Raw genomic sequence first — 18274 nt, 5'->3', positions numbered from 1 at the left:
TGCATTCTCACCCACTGCCAATCCTTCTATTTACTCACAAAATATTCAGACTTGTAATACAAATACTTCTATTTCTATTTTGAGACACCTTCTCTGTGAACCTCATGTCATCCAAATACTAATTGGTCGTTTTCAAAATCTCCATTAATCCAGACAGAATTCTAGAGTTGACCATTATTCCTCTCATTAGATCAACAGGTGAATATCTATTGGTAGACCCGCAGCTCACTAGATGTTGATTAAATTTACACTTTATTTCTTAAGTGCATGTATGTCTTGCCCAACATGCCACAACAGGACCACTGCATATTGTTTGCTAACCCTTTAGCCATAATCATTCTTGAACACTACAATATGCGTGTACATTATGATATGGACTGTTAAAATGTCCTTCATAAACATCATTAAAAACTCTTTCTTCCAAGGCAAAATTACATTTTTACCACAAACTACCACACTCCTTTTCTAAGTCTGCTAATCAAATTCACTATTCTATTACTCTTAGATAATATACTGGGTTTGCCAGTTATAAACTTCTTGCTCTTATTAGACATTTACAACATCCTATTTCAGCTTACTAAATAAACATGAATTGCTTCCCATGTATTAAAACATTTGGGACTGATTTGCACAGAGTTTGCTCAGTTGTACATTTGGAGTACTCCTGGCGTAGCCTGAAAATTCATAGTTCACGAGTAAGCCAGCAGTGCTAGAAGATTAAGTCACAACTGCTCATAACAAAGTCTGTGTGAATTGAGCACTGCCAAACTAAATTAATAATAATTAGATCCAATATTCATGACTTGGGTCACTTAAGGATGTCAATTATCACAATAGTTTTGTACTTACCCAACCACCATCAATCCGCATTAGTGCCACTATGTCTCTTGTCACTTGTTCCCATGGTGAGTGAGACCACCTATGGATGGCATCATAGTATTTCATATGTTATCATCATATTCACACAATCCACGGGTATTTAATATTATCTCTACTTAGATGTCCATCCCTGGTCACTAATATACATTAGAAACTCCAATCCACTCTCACAAGTTCCTCTCTAAACAGCGACATACTTTAGGATTATTTTGCACCCTATTCAAACTGTTATGCCACCCATCCTCAAAATCACCCCCCTTGCCTTCAAAAACTTATAGAGCACTCAACGCTCTTAAATTTGTAGGGTTGCATTATATTCATGTATGAACCGCACTCATATATATTAAATGTTTGGCTGAACTATGTGCATATTAAAACAAATCTTATGTATCATCATATCGAAATCTGTAAAACAAAATTTTGACACTATTCATAGGATTGATTAATATTTTGCACTTATTTAGAGAAATCATGTAATTATGCACTTATATAATGGTACTAGGCAAAATAAATGTATTCACTGTTATAAGATTTATATAGGGGCCTGTGTAACAAGTGCACATTAAAGAACGTTCTTTGGTTAGCGGAATTGTAGGCCTAACTTTCAAGTTTTTTTAGGTTTCAATTCATCTTGTTTGCTCTTAGGTCAGGAGCGAATTAAAACTTATGCGTGGTAAAGTTTTCTTTTCACCCTTACTGCAGTTGCAGGAATTTGACCTCGTTATTTTAGATTTAAGAAGATACATTGGAGGAGAGGAATGCCTTGAAGAGCTGGACAGAGAGAAGGGAGGACGCCTTCCCTTCCAGGTGAAACTTGGGAACCAAGGTCAACGAACAGAGTTGTAAAATTAATTAGTTTGTGGAAAGTTACTCAAAGAAGATGTTCATGGAATAATGTACCATGTGATCTGTTAGGGATGTAACTTTGACTTTTTGTATTAGGCACAGGGACAGATTTGCGGACTTTCTGCTTTTGAATGGGAAAAGAGAGCATCTTAGAACAAGCTCTGTAGCTTTACGCTGCTAGTCCCATTTAACGTGAGTGCACTTCTTAGGAAGTCAGCACGTGCTGACACCTTTTGAGGAAATTTTTCTAGGAAACTAGGAAGGTATGCCACTTTAGAAGTAGATTAGGGACAGATTATTTTTAATTCGGAAATACAACTTAAAAAGGATCTGGACGCAGTGTCTATGCTCAGCTGTGTTTTCATTTTGGTTTTATTGTTCTGTGCCTATTGTGCCTTATGAACTATATTCATAATTTGGGATCTGTATTTGTTTTCATGTATCTCTATGCCTTGATTCAGATGTGTGTCTATATCCTGTTGTTTCTGGCTGTGCAATAAATCAACAAAACTGAATTTGGAGTCTGTAATTATTCAGTTGGACGAGATGGTAAAAAAAATTCTTCCCTCCACACTTCCTAGCAGGCAATTAAGACCATCGGCCAGATATTCCTCAGTAAAATTAAGATGTGGAATTCGCCCCCATTAGAACATTAGGGCAGTGTTCTAGAATTGGACTCTTTTCCTTTCATTAGACAAAAAGACAAACCCAATGGTGTTATTCTTGGGAGACCTTTAGTCCCATTTTATCTTGAAAATATTTTTTTACTGTAAATTACTGACCACTGAAAAGTCTTCTTATTCCACTATGTAAAGCACTCCGCCACTCCATTACTGCTTAGTGATATAACAAGGTTACTCTTTGATCCATTTCTGATGCGATACGTTACTTAATTTAGTAATTCCTGAACTGCTTTCCATTGTTGCTTATAGCAGCAGGAGTTGCCTTCCCTCTGAAAACATTGTCACCCCATTAATACAAGCACCATCTACTAATCCTTAATGAGGTCAGCAATTAAAGTCATCAATCACAATAATTCCATATTTGACCACAATACCATACACAGACACTGGTCCAGTTTTATCTACGGACCTCACACTCATGGTACCCAGAAACAATCCATGGGCAATGTATCCTCAATATTTTTGCCTTCTATCTACTGGCTTACATAGTCCGCGGATCATTCTTATTCTCATCACTTTAATGTCCACATCCAACCACCAGTATGCTTCTCGTACTGTCCTGTAGATACAATTGATGTCAAGTTATCATAAACAATAAAATGATATGTTGAAATCATGAATTAATATCGGCTAATGGTAAATGCTCTGGGACACATTTTGCTTTACCACTTTGCTTGGGCAGATCCTCTGAGGTCGTAATCATAAACAACCAAAACCATTTTTTTAGGCTCTTCAGTGAACCTATTAGGTTTAGCTGCATGGTCTTTATTGAGGCATATAGTTCACCACTCTCTGTGTAATGACACACGCTGGATAAACAATCCTGCACTTTAATGCCGCCCAACGTAATAATCAGTGGCTGAGATTAATTCAAACATTCCATCAATCACCTTTTTGTGGTGGTGTTAATGTCAAAATGATTTATGAAGTACCTTATCAACCATTGATACATACCCCTCCCCACAAAAAATAGATCACACAGACCACGCAACATGCTTGGTAATGCTCTCACGATACAAATGCACTGTCTCATTTAGAATTCGGTAGATGGGAGAGTTCATCATAAACATGGCTGATATCTCATCTGCCTTATTATGAGTGCATTAAACCCACCTGCTAAATCAGACCCTTATTCTTTGGTCAGACTCCACCACAAACATTTTTATTCTACAAATCACATTGCCAAATCCATTGTCTGTTGTCTGTCTAAGCCTCCCATTCTGCTGGAAAACAATACAGTAATGTTTTGTGGAGCGCATCCATCAGCTCCCCTCTCTCATGAGGTCCCACCAGCAGGCATGACCAGTGCACCACAGTCTAGCTGTCTCATCACTCCAGGGGGTCCAATTACACCACAGTCTAGCTGACTCATCACTCCAGGGAGTCCAACTGACTCATCACTCCAGGGAGTCCAGTGCACAGCAGTCTACCTGACTCATCACTCCAGGGGGTCCAAGTACACCACAGTCTAGCTGACTCATCACTCCAGGGAGTCCAGTGCACAGCAGTCTACCTGACTCATCACTCAAGGGGGTCCAAGTACACCACAGTCTAGCTGACTCATCACTGCATGGAGTCCCAGTGCAGGGCAGTCTAAATGATTCATTACTCCAGGGGGTCCAAGTGCTCGCAGTCTAGCTGACTCATCACTCCAATGAGTCCATGTGCAGGGCACTCTATCTGACTCATTACTCTAGGGAGTCCCAGTGCAGGGCAGTCTAGCTGACTCATCACTCCAGGGGGGTCCAAGTTCTCAGCAGTCTATGTAATACACAGTTGGGGTGTCCTTAAAAAGGAGACATGGTGCCAATGGAGTTTCCGTCAGTATGAGGTAGTAATGCATTTTAGAGGTGCTAGAGGTGAGGGTGGGGTAAACACCCTAGACCCTCAAAACATTTGACATCAAAACATTTGACCCTAAGGCAGGGGTCTTCAAACTGTGGGGCGCGACCACCAGGGGTCGCACCTTTACAGTTACACTTCTGCCCAGGCCCAAGGGCTTCAGCCCCCCTCCTCCCTCATCGTGTGTCTCAGCCGGGCCGCTGCTGCAGTGAAACTCGAGCTGCTGGGGGCTCGGCTGGGCAGTGTCTGGAGTCATTTGTTTAAAGAGCCTGGAAATACCTCCTCAAAAGTATGTATGCATTCCTTATGTGACTTTTCTGTCTTTTTTCTCTTTGTCAGTCATGGATCATTGAGACAGCCCTCGAACACAATTAAAAGTGCTTTCTATTTATGTTTGCTGTTCAAAGTATGCACAGATAAGTGCTGAAAATACAGCTTTAGGTGACTGCTTAATTTTGTACCGACTGGGCCATCAAAATAATCTGCTGGCAACCCTAACCATAGGACTGTACGTTTGTTGCAGGATCAGCACATTATTTATTTCCTCCACCCTTGATTAATGCCTCAATAGTTTAACTTAGATCTTAAACCCTACGCCGCCGTCAATAACATGATGAGTTACTTCAAATGTCTGGGAATTATTCCTGACAAAGCAAAACCCGAAGCCCGGCGAACTAGAAATGATATCTCTTATTTTGTCAGGCCTGATGTTTGCCACACTACCGTGGAGCGAAGATGGCGGCTTCGTCAAATGATTAAACCATTTATGGACAAAAACGCCCAAGTATATCTTAATAACCCTGCTAAATTGAAAGTTATCTACAAAGGTCAGGCTAAATTCTTCACGTCTGAGATTAAAGCCAAAGAGTATCTAGACAGTCTAACATAAGCCTAGAAAAACCTATATATTGTAGTCTCTTTTTATTTAGACATCGCGCTTAGCTTAGCTATATATTCTAATAATTTCTTGTTAGCTATGTAACAGGGCAGTAGATTCTAAAATAATCCTATTTCTCTAATTTTTTTTTTTTTTTTGATACACTATTTGAGCACTCTTATTTTCTTGTGTACATGCTTTTCTAAGCTAATGGGTTTAACTATGCATGTATTGTTTGTGGTTGCTTTTGGTACTGGTCAGAGACCATCTCACCATCACTATAGACTCTATCAGAGTCTAAATGCCTCATGGATTGGTGAGTGGGGGGAGGGGAGTTGAGGGTGGGGGCAGGGGGGGAGAAATAAAAAAAATAGCAACTTCAGACAAATAAATCAATTTCAAACAAAATTTTTGCCTAGAATACGAGATCATGTGATGGCTAAAGGGAGGAAAGTGACAAATCAGAATAGGAACATGTGGATTGAAACATGTGTATATATATACCTTACCATGCGGTTAAGTCTAAGTTCAGAATTGCCATATTAAATGGGGAGATTAAAACTTTGTAATTGGAATATTGCAGGCTTGAATGACAGGAAAAAAAGGGCACAGCTATATCAACTATTGAAGCAAGATCCAGTGGACATACTGTGCCTGCAAGAAACTCATATAGCAGATTCAGACAAAGATCTTTTGAAGATCCCAGGGTATAATGTGATCGTAGCCACTTCCCAAACAGCTAAAACCAGGGGGGTTGCAATTCTGGCCAAACCACTGCTTGGTAATCCTAGACGCAAATTAGCTGACAAACACGGAAGGTGGGCTATAGTACAATTAGAACAGGGTCTCACGATCTGTGCAATTTATGGGTCAAACTTAGATGACCCTACAACATTCAGGGATATGGATCTAGAACTAGCCTCCTGGCCTTCTCCTCTTATCCTTTGTGGAGATTTTAATATTTCAGTGGGGGGTTATGTTCTTAATCAATTGCCCCTGAACTACAATGGCCGTAAGCCTAAGGTATATAGGGCCATACGCCAATTAATGGATAACCATAATTTGCGAGATGTCTGGGACTTGAAAAAACACCATGACTCTGGTTTCACTTTCTTTTCATACCCTCACAACAAATATGTCCGAATCGATTACATCATGACTTCCTTGATGGATCCGGAAATATTAGATATAATCAAATCCCCAGGAACAATATCGGACCATAATGCACTTACCTTTATCATCAATCTGCCTAGTCATAATATACCCAAATCACAATGGACCTTTGACAGAAAGTTACTTGTCAATGCGGAATATATAACCCATATAACATCCTGGGCTCAGGGTTTTTTTGACTGTAATAGATTTAGTGCATCTAGATTAATTGTATGGGATTGCTTTAAAGCAGCACTAAGGGGTGAAACTATTTCTTTTGTTGCCAAAAGGAAAAAGAGGGAAGACATCAACAACTATGAGCTCAATCTGGAGTTGTCCAATCTCGAAGTTCAACATGCAACCCAGGCCCATCAAGGAAACCTAGCCTATGATATTCTTCATAAAATAACAGTTTTGAAAACTGAAATTAACAGTTCATTAATTAGGAAAGCCGCAGAAACATATGAATCAAACAAAAGAAGTCTATATGAATCCGGGGAAAATGTTGGCAGGCAGTTAGCCTTACGTACACGCCAAAAACAATCATACAATAACATAAAAATGATTGAGTACGAGGGTCACCAATATACCTCCGCACAGGATATAATAGCAGTATTCCAGAGGTACTACCAAAAATTATATCAAAATGAAGATCAATACTCTAGCAAAGAATTAAAAACTTTTCTTAACAACTTGCTATTAGAGATAGGCCACAATCCACTGATTGATGAATCAATTAAAGAAGAATTGGATAGGGACATCTCGATTGTAGAACTGGAATGGGCATTAGCAGAGCTCGCAAATGGCAAAGCCGCAGGTCCTGATAAAATTCCCTTGGACCTCTACAAAATATTAAATAAACAAATACTACCCTACATATTAGATCTTTTTCTAGGGGTCCAATGTAATTCAATACCACCAGAATCTTGGAAACATACCAATATAGCAATATTTGCTAAAAAAGGCAAACCCCCACATCTCCCATCATCATACAGACCCATTTCTCTTATAAACTCCGACTCCAAATTATATGCCAAGGTCTTGGCTAATCGGTTGAGTCGGGTCATCGAACGTCTTGTCTCCCCGTGGCAACATGGCTTTATCCCGGGGAAGGGTACCACAGATCATACCCGCAGAGCCATTGCCCTTTTTGACATCATGGGCGCCACGGGGGGTAGGATGTCGATGATCCTACTCGATGCCGAAAAGGCATTTGACCATGTTTCCTGGCAATTTCTGTGGAACATACTGGCGTTGAACAACATCGGGTACAAATTCATCAATGCTATAAAAGCCCTATATGTTGGACCACTAGCTAAACTCAACATATGTGGGTCGCAGTCGGAGTTTATCGAGATACAAAGAGGTACAAGACAGGGCTGTCCCTGTTCCCCGTTATTATTTGCCCTTTATATAAACCCCCTTATTTTAAAACTTCTTTCCTCACCTCTTATTAAACCTGTTATGGTGGATCGATTCTCAACAAAAAATTTGGCCCACGCCGATGACGTGGCTGTTCTAACAACAAACCCAACTGAGGCAATTAGCGAAATTGAACTAATTACTTATACTTTTGGTATTTACTCAGGCTATTCCCTTAACAGGGATAAAACAATGGTCCTATGTACGAATAATACGATATTTGAAAGCCCTTATAAAGTTAAACAAGCCACATATTTAGGGGTCATTATATCCTCCAACGTGAGCGAAATTAATCACCTTAACTATACCCCCCTGAATAAGAAGATTAAAGAAGATCTTAGAAGAGTCGACAACTTACATCTGTCTATTATCGGAAGGGCCAACTACTTAAAAATGAACATCTTCCCAAAAATACTCTATCTATTTCGAACAATACCACTCTTGGCCAGAGGTAACTATATAAAGACTCTTGACTCCTCCATGTCTAAATTTATTTGGAGTTACGGTAAAATTAGAAGGGCTCTACCATACCTAACTCTACCTTTAGAAAGGGGGGGATTGGCTATCCCTAACTTAACATTATATTTATGGGCAACACTGATCCAACACATGGGCCCTCTGTTAAATTCACGTACTATACGTAATAATGAACATTACAATATCCCTTCTATTTATGAGCTTAGCCTGGGGACTAAATGTCAGGGGTTATTTCTGAGGCAAATTGAACCATCTTATTTTAAAAAAATTAAGTTCAAAGTGGTTGTTGATGCCTGGAAGGTCTGGAAATTTACATCAAAACAACTGAAGATCCCTAAGTTTACTAAATATACTCCCTTGTGGGATAGTTCAATTATGCCGGCTTGCCTTAACGATAGTACCTCCCGGAGATGGGCAAATATAGGTATTCAGACAGTGGCAGATTTCTTAAATCCAGTTGGTATTACTACCTTTGAATGGCTTCAACAGAAATACACCATTCCAGCCACTGACTTTCTTAAATATTTTCAAATTTCTACATATATTCGTAACTGCACTCCCAAAATTGAACTAAACCACTTTCATTTTTTTTCTATTGTTGGGAAACAATCTACCAGTATAGGCATCCTATATCAAATGCTTATGGAAATGTTAAAGATGATTTGGAGCGAGTAGAGCAAGCCTGGGCTCTAAGGTTGACTAATCCAAATATAGACATTGATCTTTCATTAGCGTTATCATCAAAATTGTTTATCGCCTCCAACCTTAAAGCTCAATATTATAGAGTTATATATGACCTGTATTATACACCAGCCAAATTATTCTCATGGGGCTTACGAGCCGATGATCATTGCCCAAGATGTAAACAACCTCAAGCAAATTTAATCCATATGTTTGCCGAATGCCCCAAATTAGATCTATTAAAAACGATGATAATGAAATTTTGGGCCCAGGTTTTTGGTCGGAATATAAAAGACTCAGTAACCCTCTATGTGATGGGTCATGATGATTCTCTGGGCCATAGCATCGAGGAGCAAAGATCCATGTTCTTAGCAACTGCAATCTTACGAATCATTCTTGCTGCCCGGTGGAAAGATCTGGAGCCACCCACATTTCAGATGTGGCTTGGTCGTTTCCTCACCACATATAAACAAGAGATTTCAATTTATAATACTAGGGGTAAAAAAACTAGACTTTTCGGGAACCAGATTTGGGCCCCAATTTCTAACTGGTATTCTAATGTGAAGTCTCCTACTCTGATTACGATATCTGGATTTGTTAAGATAATATTGTAGAAAATACGGTATTGAGTATATAATCTTGGATATGTTGATTTTTCTGTTTTGTTTTTTTCTATTTTCTCCTAACAGCTGAAGTAGATATTGATTAATAGGCATTATTACCTTGCTCTGATTCTTAATATTTCTGAAATATGTTAAATATGTCGGTTAATTTTGTGTTACTATATTGTTTGACTGAATGTTGCTACAAAAAAAAAAAAAAAAAAAAAAAAAAATGTCTGGGAATTCACCCTGCATTTAGACAACTAGCTCCTCATTCTCGCCCTTCACTTTCACGCTCACCCTGCACTCACACTGATCACCCTGCACTCACACTTATCACCATGCACTCACACCATTCACCCACTCACCCTGCACTCACAGTGATCAGTCTGCACTCACATTGCACTTGCGCTATTCACCCTATACCTCACCCTGCAGTCACACAAGTACACTACTCATCCTGCACTCCTGTGACACTTCACTCACCTGTCCCCCTCACTTCTCAATATGCAACTCACTCAAACAAGCCCATCAGTAATCATACAATATTTCGTCCCATTCTGAACTTGCATTCGCACCTAAATTCATATGCCACCTCACTCACCCTGCAGTCACTCCTCTTACCCTAATCTCGCACTGTTGCATCGCTCACTGTGCACTCACATGGGCACTCTTGTCACCCACACAGTGTGCAGAGGGTTAATGTGCATGCTACAAAGAACGTGTACCATGCAGGACACAGAACTGAGCGTGAGTAAACTATGAGTAGCGCTATAAAAAAATGAAATGTTTGTCAGAAAGGTGCTATAGAGAGATGAGGTGCATTGATGGTGAGTGGCAGTGAAGGGATTCATGGAGAAGAAGGAAACGTGGGTGGGGGACCAAAAATGACTGTTGCACCGTGTGCGAACAGTGTTAGGACTAGCCCTGGATAGGAGTGTTAGTCCCCGTCCAATTTCTTATCTAGTGACTCCCCTGCTTCTGGCCATTATTATTATTTACATTTGTAGTGCACTACTGTTACCAAAAGATGACCTAGGGCTAATAACCATCGTAAGAAACACAGAAGGAGAAGGAGAACCAGCCAAATGGGGTAACCTACAGAGCATAGAGAAAGTTTTTTATATCTTCCTAAAGGATAATAGATTCTTGGTGGAGCGAAGCAAAGGAGGATGCAAGTTCCATAACTGCGCGGCCTGCACCAAAACAGCGAGACAGACAACTCATGCCTTTTTGAAATAGGGAACAATAAGCAGAGTGGCACAGGCAGAGAGGAGCATACGGGTCCGGCCTGTATGCTTGGTGAGGAGAGATGAGGATGAGAGAGGACAGCAAGGGAGTGAGAGAATTTGATTGAAGAGGTCAGGGATGAGGAGAAATGTGAATTGCCGAAGAGAAGTGTGAACATGCAAGAAGTGAGTGTGAGCTAAAGGTGAGGGCTTTTGTTAGAACAAAGGGGAGATGTGAAAGTTGAATGGGGGACTGGAGAGGTGTAAGATACAAAGAGACAAAAATTTGAATGGAGAGACGAGGTGAATGAGAAGTTCCGATGGGCACTGGTGGTGACGGGACCAGAGAGGCTATGAGATAAATGCGAGAGACTGTAAGAGATGAGGGCAGTGAAAATAGAGAATGGCAAGAGGTGATTAAAGTGAAGTCAGAGGTTGAATTGGGAGAGTTCAGAAGTTGTAAAAAGGGGTGAAAGAATATGGCCTGCAAAGTGAGAGAGGGATCCGGGGTTAGGAGAGGAGAGAGGGGTGGAAGAGAGGGGGTGAGAGGAAAGCTGCATGGGTAAACTGCTTAACTCTGCACAAAACCGCCAGGTTTTCAAGGGACTCCTGACCAGGGCCAGGTGAGCGTCTAATGTGGCAGCACGTATTCCTGCGGAGTGAAAGGCCCTTCTCAAAGGTTGACTAGAAATCTTTCTGATGATAATTGCTGTATTTTGGTTATAAACGTGTACTGATGGGGTGAAATCTTTCCTCAGTGTTACTGTGTGTAAAAAATGTCAAAATAAAGAAGCAATGCTACCCCAAAATAAGTGGCATCACATAACATTACTTACATTTTCTTCCCACACAATGTAGTCAAGCTTGTCGCGCAATTTGGTCCTCACCTGCCTCATCATTCTAATAGCCCTGCCCAACAGTTTTAGAAGTTTTTGTCAGGAGGTGGTCCTTAGGCCTCACAATGTTGACAGGGGGGTCTCGGCATCCAAAAGTTTGAAGACCTCTGCCCTAAGGTCAGTCAAAAACAATTCCTATCCTCTGCACATGCACAAATCATATGTGAAATTTCTAACAAGTTAGCATATAAAGAAAATGAAAAGAGTGACTCATATTTTTTTCTTTTGTCTTTAATCCAGAAGCCCCACCCAACACGTGTTTCGTCCATAGGGGTTGAGCTGAGTCATCACTCCAGGGAATTCCAGTGCACCGCAGTCTAGCTGAGTCATCACTCCAGGGAGTTCCAGTGCACTGAAATCTAGCTGACTCACCACTCCAGGGGGTTCAGGTGCACCGCAGTCTAGTTGACTCATCACTCGAGTAAGTTTGTGTGCACTGCAGTCTAGCTGAGTAATCACTCCAGAGAGTTCCAGTGCACCCAGTCTAGCTGAGTCATCACTCCAGAGAGTTCTAGTGCACCCAGTCTAGCTGAGTCATCCCTCCAGGGAGTCCAGTCTGCGGACTAGGCCTTGTGCTCTAGCTGCCTTGCAGCAAATTGTTTTATGAGCCATGACCAAGTGACAGCTGGAGGGCCCAAAAAGAGTGCATGTCTGTAGGGTGAATAATTATTTGACTGTTGGATCTAAAGGATAGTGAAGTATTAAAATGCTCTGGTCCAGGCTCCCGAATCGAGGTTCACTTTGCTACCCTCAAATGCCATGCCCCCTCATGAGTTCTTTTTAGTTAGTGCTTTTGATGTTAGCATTGATTGGGCAACAACATTCTCTCTCATCCCATATGCAGCTTTAATCCTTAGTTGAACACATACTAAAACATAGTTTAACTCAGTGTGTCAACCATTGTAGAACATATGTGACAAAACGTTTGTCCTCTGAGTCATGAAGAACAGTCAGGCAATAGTTCTTAGGATCCTTCCTTCAGCACTACTTAAAACTGTGATTAAAGTGTTACACCAGACTACAGCAATAGGTGAAAGAATGGGTGCATAGCAGGAAACCACAAGGCCTGATCAGTGTTCAAATTAGCATCACCGTTGGGCACTGGGAGTCTTGATGATAATATGTTACTAATCATTGAGGTTATAGGAAGCAAAAAGTTAGAAAATGTACCCAGTTTGAATTTTGAGGCCGAAATATGCTGAGTTGTACTTTGGGTGATATGCAAAAACAAAAGAAGGATTGGCCAGGCATATTCAGTTGCAAAAATATTCAGACATAATTATTTGTACAATCTGATTTCACATTTGTGCCCAGTTTTTCACAAACAAGAATAGACCATCTGTAGCACTCCATCAATTGCTTATTAACCAGATGACCATAAGAAATTTAAATGAAATATTGCATACTATATTCTCAAAGAATCCAGCTTTCTTAATGAACAGTTTGATACATTGTCTTGCTATAAATACACTAAATTCTTTCTTGGAGGGGAGGCAAGATGGCGGTCTGGCCGTAGATCGCACAGCAGCGTTCTGCTTGAGCTCCGTGAAAATGCACGGAATAGAGAGCATACACTAGTGAAAAAGCAACCGAAGTTTATGGTGAAGAAATCGTTTTAGAGGGCAAATCTCAAGACGGAAACTGCAGCCGTGGCAATGGTGACAGCAGAGTTGTGAGGATTCCATTGATCCGCTAAGCTAACAAAATGGCATACAGGCTCGTTCACTCAGCGGTGGTTACCAAGAAGAGCCGAAGAGCCGAAGAGCCGAAGAGCCGATGAGAGGTGGGAGGACGGAGCAAAACCGGCTACAAAACAATATGAGCTCACTTAACACTACCACACCACCTTCCCTCTACGAATGTGGCTTACCGGCGACCGGCTCAGCGGCTTGTAGAGAGCTGGTAATTCTCCTAGGCTGGGCTATCACCAGGATTACACCGACAGTCTCTCGGCGATTGCGGCAGCGTTTGTGGGAGCGGCTGCATTGGCGTGGTGACTCTGCGGAACTCAGGGCGGAGCTCAGAGCGGAGCTGAACGTGGAAACTTCGTCGGTGGCGTCGGCGCTGTGCAGCGAGTTACCAGAATCGAATAAAGGCAGTCTCGATTGTCCCAACGAGGAATTCGATATTGACAGCCTGTGTTTACGGCTGGGAGGAGCAGTTGTGGAGTTACTGAATCTAGCAGAGTTGGCACCGTTTGCATGCTGTATCAACTTGAGACTGGCCCTGGAAATGCCGTCTAAATCAGCCTCGTCAGCTGCAGCAAGAGCAAGACTTGCAAAAGCAGCAGGAGCACTCCGTGAGGCGGAGATGGAGGAGCAACAGCTGCAGCAGTCTGGAGAAGGAAGTAAAAGCAGCGGTGTGTCCACGGTTCCTACAAGTAGTGCCAAAACGAGGAAACAAGTCAAGAAGACACCAGCCGCATGTTTACCACGCCAAGAGGTTTTAGCCACTAAGCGGAAAATCAATAGCACTCATGAAGTAGCGAGCCCCGGTAACACGGTTATGGACTTACTCAGGAGAAAGCAAGGGGCCTCAGTGAACCTAGGGAATACAGAGGATACCCTAGTACATTCTCCTAATACGATGGGAACCCTTGAGGTGTCACCAACCCCGCAACAACTAGAGGAAAATGGTCCGACCCTTACACAAGCTACACCGGCGGAGAGCCTGGAGGAGAATCTAACTGTAAGTACTTTAAGAGCTACCAATGGGGGTGTTGGTATTAACACTAACGGCCTCATAGATCCTAATACTGCTTCAATTGCCTCTCCGAACTCTATTATTATCTCTCCCAACACACAAGGTGATACAATTACTAAATTTTCAATGTCGTTTTCCGGGACTGGCGAAAATATAATGGGGGTAGTGGAAGATACTCTGCCCCAAGATAATCAAGCAGTTCAAAGCTCTTCACCACCAACGAAGGGTTTAGCAGGGGGCTCTTCCTTAATGAATGCGATGGAAGAAATACCTCTAGGGGAGCATATTCTAACTCATGGCCATGTAAATGCTGACCCTCAACCATTGACTGACAGTAACGGTGCGAACAGGGGGGCACCTATAACTCAGGGATCTTTCTTTCCTGAAGCCGAAAAAGAAGGGAATGTATTCTACTCCTTTTCTGATGAAACAGGAGCAGAAGCAGAGACCGAGGATGGTGAGTCAGACAAAGCTAACTCTAGTATAGAGTGTGATGAGGATGACCTGGAGTATGATGAAGATGGCGAATCCCTTCTGTTGACATCTTCACCAGAAGAGAGTATAGAGGAGGAGGGACAATCAAATACAATCAAAACCAAGCCTAAACTTCTGTCCAGGACTAAACAAAGAGGTCCCTGTAGCACAGATCTGTCTAGTCAAGATACACTCCCCCCCTACTGCGGTAGAAGCAATTCTACAGGCCATCGCAGCCCATAGGGAACAGACGGAGGAGGATAGTAAACGATCAAGGCTGGCACTTCGCAAGATACCAGGGGTGGTTAAAAATCTGACTAAAACCTGTAAATCAATTGGCGGAAGGGTTTCTGAAGTTGAGTCAAGAGTGTTGACTACTGAAAATGAAACTCAACAAACGTAGAGAAGATCAAACTCCAGGAAGCTGAACTAATGGATATGAAATGGAAGCTGGAGGATTTTGAGAATCGCCAGCGTCGTAATAACTTACGCCTGCTGGGAAAAAATGGAGGGGGAGAATGTACGAGCATTTGTTATCAAACTGTTCAAGGAATCCATGCCCGACCTAACAAATTGGAACTGGGAACTTGAGATCCAACAAGCTCACAGGATGCCATTTAATCCTCCTGCTAAACCTGGCCCTTATCCTCGGGCTATTCTAATTTATTTTGGGAACTTCTTATTGAGACAATCAGTGGCCGAGAAAGCTAGACCTGATCAGAAACTTACATGCAATGAGATTTCCTTTTTCACTAGGCCTGATTTCTGCAATGCTACAGTGGAGAGGCGGTGGCGACTACGATCCTTAATTAAACCCTTTCAAGAAAAGGGGGCCCAGGCTTATTTAAATAACCCCGCAAAACTAAAGGTTGTATGGGCAGGGCAGGCCAAGTTTTTTATCTCTGAAATTAAAGCGAAGGCTTACCTTGATGAGATTAACAAATAGGGGCCAGTAATGTTGTGATATAGAGTATAGAGTCTCTTGCTAAGTAGATATCATCGATTGATTATTGCTTGACTATTGCTTGATACTCATGCTCTCTTTGTTTTTTTTATTCCAATGAAGATATTGCCTATTATATATTTTGTAACTCTCTATTCCTTTAGGCTTAAACCTATAATACACTATTAAAGTGGATACAGTAGCTCAGGCACTACACTGCTAGCATCATCAAGGACTCTGGTAGAGTCTGATTGCCCACTAATTGTGGGGGGGGGGTCCCTATAGGGGGAGGGGCCTGTAGGGAGGAGGGGGGGCGGGTGGGGCTTGAGGGGGAGTTGGAAAAAGGAAAACAACTTTTTTTGTAAACTCTAAAAATTGTACAAATAAAGTAAGCAACTGTATGATGAAGAAGTCAAAGCTCCTTGATAAGTATAATGAGAGATTTAGAGAGTTTTTTATATATGCTGGTTCATTGACTAATGGCTAGAGTGAAAATGCAAACTTGGAATATTGGGGGTCTATTGAATAGGGAAAAACAACGTCGATTATGTGAATTAATACAACTTAATCCTGTAGACATTTTATGTCTACAAGAGACGCATGTTCCATGGGTAAAAAGATCACAACGGAGGCTTAGAGGATATAATTTGTTAGCCGTCTCTACCCAAACATCAAATATAAGAGGGGTGGCGATACTTGCTAAAACTTATCTTGGCCAACCTATATGTGCTGCTTCTGATCCACATGGTAGATGGGCAATAGCGAAATTAGCAAATGGCTTGATTATCTGCACAATTTATGGTTCTAATCAGGACGATCCGACAATATTCTCATTACTTGAAGCTGAGCTTGCAACCTGACAAGGCTCGCTAGTAATCTGTGGGGATTTTAACATCTCTTTAAAAACACATCTATTTAACGATCAAAATAACCATAATTTGCAGAATTATGTTGGACGCAAACCTAAAGTATATAAGGCTATCAGGAGACTCACAAATAGTTTGGGACTAGTAGATATATGGGGTGTTAAGAATCAGCAGGACTCAGGATGTACATACTTTTCCCACCCACACCAAAAACATGTCCGTATAGATTATTTTTTCTCCACTAGGGATTTAGTGGCTAACGCAGCAATAACTAAATATCCTAAGATCATATCCGATCACAATGCTTTGGTTCTCACACTGACAGTTGGCGATCGAAAGCAGCCTCGACAATGGTCTTTTGATCGAAAACTGTTGGTCGATAATGAATTCATTAGACACATTAAAAAATGGACGGAGGAATTTTTTGATATCAACCACTTTAGTGCCTTCAGAAACACTGTATGGGATTCCTACAAATCTGCCCTTAGGGGCGAGACCATTAGCTACCAAGCTAGAGTGAGAGAGCTAAATAAGAATGACTTCAATGCTAAAGTAATAGCCTTGGCCAAGGCAGAGGAAGATCATACCACAGCTATTTCCCAGGGGGCAGATGCTACACAGTCAATGTATTTAGTTACTCTATTAAAAATGAGCTAAACAACAACCTTAGTCAAAAAGCAGCTCAGACCTACAGTGCTCACAGGAGAGATATCTATGAGAATGGGGAGAAAGTGGGGAGGCAGCTGGCGTTACACACCCGGCAAAGGAATGTTTCTAATCAGATAAAATTGATAACTGATAATGGTAAATCGTATACGCAGCCAGATGAGATCACTTCGTTATTTCAGCAGTATTATCAGAATCTATATACGGAAGACTCTACCCCTCTATTAAATACAGAATATGAGTTTCTGAATAACTTTATTAATAATACCGAGGGTCTAAAAAGATTAGATGATACTACACGTCAGGATCTGGAAGGCGAAATCACCTTAGATGAGGTTTTACTATCTTTAACCTAGCTTGCTTCGGGCAAAGCAGCAGGTCCTGATAAGCTACCCATAGACCTATATAAAATTCTGAGTCCTCAGTTGGGTCCAATACTTCATGATCTTTTTTTAGGTATTCAACGGAACGGGATAACCCCGGACTCCTGGAATAATACAAATATAATTGTCTTCCCCAAAAAAGGGAAACCACCTCAACAATTAACGTCATACCGCCCCATATCATTAATTAACGCGGATTCCAAATTATATGCCAAGGTGTTAGCCACGAGACTTAGTAGTGTTATTGAGCAAATCGTCTCCCCGTGGCAGCATGGCTTTGTACCTGGCAAAGGAACAACGGACCATACTTCTAGGGTAATCGCTTTGTTTGATGCCATGACTGTCACGGGGGGCCGAATGTCAATGATACTATTAGATGCCGAGAAGGCGTTTGATCGCGTCTCGTGGAAATTCCTGTGGGCAATTATGCAGTTAAACAATTTCGGCCCTAAATTCATTAAAGCGATAAGATCAATGTACCTATCTCCCAAAGCTAAAGTACAATTGATGGGTTCTGAATCCGATGATATTAGTATAACTAGAGGTACGAGGCAAGGCTGTCCTTGCTCCCCCTTATTATTTGCTGTATATATTAATCCTCTGATATTGAAACTTATTGAGAGCCCTATTATTACTCCAATTGTTCTTGGCCC

This window comes from Lissotriton vulgaris, chromosome 8 (genome assembly GCF_964263255.1).
Source record: "Lissotriton vulgaris chromosome 8, aLisVul1.2, whole genome shotgun sequence".
NCBI classification, from domain to species: Eukaryota; Metazoa; Chordata; class Amphibia; order Caudata; family Salamandridae; genus Lissotriton; species Lissotriton vulgaris.
The sequence above is the reverse complement of the archived record's forward strand: the minus strand, read 5'-3'. Positions refer to the sequence as shown.